This window comes from Chrysochloris asiatica, unplaced genomic scaffold (genome assembly GCF_000296735.1).
Source record: "Chrysochloris asiatica unplaced genomic scaffold, ChrAsi1.0 scaffold00435, whole genome shotgun sequence".
Taxonomy (NCBI): domain Eukaryota; kingdom Metazoa; phylum Chordata; class Mammalia; order Afrosoricida; family Chrysochloridae; genus Chrysochloris; species Chrysochloris asiatica.
The window spans coordinates 568864-572866 of record NW_006408953.1 but is presented as its reverse complement, the minus strand read 5'-3'; the positions used below and the strand labels follow the sequence as shown (position 1 = coordinate 572866).

The 4003-nt window shown below is 35.1% G+C and overlaps 1 pseudogene; it reads right to left on the bottom strand.

Moving 5' to 3' along the window:
* LOC102828530 overlaps positions 1 to 3694 on the bottom strand; it is a 77277-nt pseudogene extending 73583 nt beyond the window's left edge.
* Between the last annotated feature and the right edge of the window lie 309 nt (positions 3695 to 4003).

Sequence of the window (4003 nt, the reverse complement as noted above, 5' to 3'; positions counted from 1 at the left end):
AACAACAACAACAATCTATACATGTCTCTAAAAGTACCACACACATAAGTGAATACAAACACATGCTCACATATATACAGTTTAAAGGAGAGAAAGAGAGCTTTCTTAAAAATGAAAGGCATATGGCATTAAGTATTCCGTCTCATGCACTAGTGTGTATTTGCTAAAGCAAATGGAAGAATGAGGAGGTAAAGGAGCTGAAAGGAAACTTACAAGGACCAGCTCAAGAGAACAAAGAAAAATATTATAATGAAATGTGCAAAAATCTGGAGTTAGAAAACCAAAAGGCAAGAACTTGCTAATCATTTCTCAAGCTCCAGAAACTTAAAAAAATCCAAGCCTCAGCTTGCAGTATTGAATTATTCTATGGATTAAAAATTAAGTGTTGCAAAAAAAAAAAAAAAAACACATCAAAAGAAGAGGGAAAAATACACAAAAACTGTATCAAAAAGAAATGGTCGATGTTCAACTATTTCTAGACATAAAGTGTGATCAAGAGTCAATGATACCAAAGGGAAGAAGTTCACTGAAATCATTGGCAAAGAACAAGGTTCCAGGAATGATGGAATTCAAATTGAAATATTTCAACAAACTGATGTGGCACTGAAGGCACTCAATCAGCTCTGCCAAGAAATTTGAAGACAGTCAACTGATTGAAAGAGATCCATATTTGTGTCCAATCTAATAGAAGTGACCCAATGGAATGTGGAAGTCATCGTATAATATTATTAATATCATATGCAAGTTTAATTTTGCTAAAGGTAATCCAAAACTGGCTGCAGCAGTAGTACACTAACAGGGAACTGCCAGAAGTTCAGGATGGATATGTTGTTGTTGTTAAGTGCCTTTGAGTCGGTTCCGACCCATAGCGACCCTGTACAGGGTTTCCGAGGGTGTAAATCTTTAAGGACATAAATGGGAGTATCATTGCTGACATGAGATTGATCATACTGAAAGTACGTAATACCAGTAAGATGTTTACCTATGCTTTATTGACTATACAAAGGCTTTTAATTGTGTGCATAATGTTAAGTGATGGGCAGCATTACAGAGAATTAATGTTCTGTAATACTTTATTGTGATTATGAGGAACCTGTACATAGACCAAGAGTTATTTGTTCAGATAGAACAAGAAAACACTGGATATTTTAAAATCAGGAAAGGTGTGTTTCCAGCGATGTATTCTTCATTCTGTATGCTGAATAAACTATGCAAGAATCTAGATAATATGATGAAGAACCTGGCATCAGGATAAGGAGAAGACTCATTAGCAGCCTGGAACATGCAGATGATACAACCTTGCTTGCTGAATACAAGGAGGACGTTAAAGATTTTCTGTTGAAAATCAAAGATCACAGCCTTTGGAATGTGTTGTACCTCATATAAATGGAGAAAAGATTAAAGCTGACAAAAACTTCATTTTTGTCATATCAACCATTGTATTAATGAGTATTTTTCATGGAAGCAACATTAGAAAAATCTTCTGACAAGTACTATTTAAAGTGTTCAAGAACAAAGATGTCAGTTTGAGGATTAAATTTTGCTTGACCTGAGCCTTGGTATTTTAGAAACTCATATACATACATTAGTTGGACAATGAATAAACACCATAGAATAACTGATGCATTTGAGATATGGTAGTGGAAGAGAATTTCAAATTACGGTTGTCTGCCCGTAGAACAAACAAATCTTTCGGGGAAAAAGGAGAATCCTTAGAAGCCAGAATTGCTAGACTTCATCTCTCATATTTAGGACATTTTATCAGGAGATGCTAGTGCCTGGAGGACATCATGCTTGGTAAAGTGGAATGTCAGTGAAAAAGAGGAAGACACCCAAAGTGATGGACTGGCACAGTACAGCAGCAACAATAATCTGAAGTATAGCAATGATTGTAAGGTTGGCAAAGACCAAGCGTTGTTTCATTCCAGTACGCATATGGTCACTGTTATTGTTGTTGTTGTTAAGTGCCATCGAGTCAGTTCCAACACATAGCAACCCTGTATAGGATTTCCAATGAGTGGCAGGTGAGCTTGAACCACCAACCTTGCTGTTCAAACTGACACTGTAGTCCAGCACATTAGCCCACAGCCCTACACCAGAAGTCAGTACTAAATTGACACCTAACAACAACAACATACACTGGAATGCACATTTCAGAAAGACTACCAGCACTAGACTATAAACCACAAAATCAGCAGTTCAAACCCACTAACATGCTCCTCAGAAACCCAATACAGGGTCACTCTGAGGTGGAATTGACTCATCAACACTTAACAACAACAACCTTTAAAACAAAGATGTCACTTAGTCTAGAAGCCCTAATAGTGCTGTGAGCTAAGTGTTTGATAGGATAACCACACAATATCAGCAGTCTAAACTCACCAGCTTGTTCCATGGGAGCAAGACAACAATTTAAGTTGTCTGCTCCTGTGGATTTTATAGTCCCATGGGCCCTAAGGAGTAAATTTGCTCTGTCCTTTATTGAGCTGCTATGACATGACTGTGGGTTTGGTTGGGTTTGGTTTTGAATTTTATCATTTAAACTTCTCTTAAGATGCCAAATATACATATTGTAATATAATTCTTGTTTCTTTCCAATTATGTCACAACATTCATAATTCAGCACAGAGGATAATAGAAATAGTTCTGGAAGCACTCCTGCACATTTCCAGATAGAATTAATGAAATTTTACATATAAATTAATGTATAGTACACCAATATCACTTTAACTCAAATTGAGTATATCTAACACACTTTCATCTGTCATACTCCCCTAGTTCAGAGGGAAAAGTTAACAGGAGTACTTAGAAATAAAAACTATTGAGACTTGTGTACTTAAAGATAAAAATTTTGCTTGAGTAAATTTCATAAACACAGATTTATGGAAACATACCATTAGGAAGGGATGCATGAAAATGAGTGTCACTGAAGTTTAGATTTCATTTCTTTCTTTTTAAAACTTCAATTTGGAAAAATGAGATGATAGATTAAAAATTAATTTAAGCTAAATTCTCAGGATCTTTATATAAGAGATACTAATATTTAGAGATTACATAAAAGGAAAGGAACAAAGAAATAGTCCCTAATGGGTAATCAAAGTCAGAGAAATACATTTATGAAAGTGATTGTGGTTACTTTTGCAAATACTGCTCTGGTTAAGTAAAGCTATCAATGATTGAAGACTTCGGTTTTAAAAGAAGTCTTAGGTGTGAAAAGAAATTGATGAGTTAGTGACAAGAACAATTTTATATATTAGAATAAAGGAATACAATTTACCCACACAAGAATCATCACATCAATCACAATCTCTCAGCGAGATTTGCATAACAATTTTCTCACTGTTTTACACCTGTAGGATTACTCCAAACACAACCCAAATTCCACTCTTCATACCTAATCCTGAGTGCATATTTCTTGGGAATAAATCTATTCATGTTACTTTTCTGCTTAGCATTATGATATTTCTTTATGATCCTCAAGATAAAACTCAAATATTCTTATACAGAATAAAAGGCACTTAACTATGTGGTTCCTACTTGTCTTGCTAATGTCATTTCTTACATCAGTCAAGCTAAGGATCTGTGCTCCAGTTAGACTGAATTATATGATGGAATCAGAGCATGCCATGTTTTCTTACCTTAGCAGTGGTCTTTCCTGCTTTCCTTGAAAAATACTGCTATATTTCCCAATCATCCAGAAATTTCTTCTCTGTTAACCATGTGCTTCGCTATTTAGGTCTCAGATTTCCTGATATGTGACCCAGAAAGCATTACAAGATTTCATACCCGAGTTTCATGCCCCACTTATTGAACCTTTGAGCATTGCAAATAATTTTTACTTATCTGTCTTCCCCATTTGATAGTATATGCATTAGTGACAGGAAATCTGTATACTTACAGCAGTTAACTGTGTGTCAGTCATGGTACTACATGGAGAATGTTGAATTATTATGGTACTCTTTTTTCTTTCTTTCTTTCTTTCTTTCTTTCTTTCTTTCTTTCT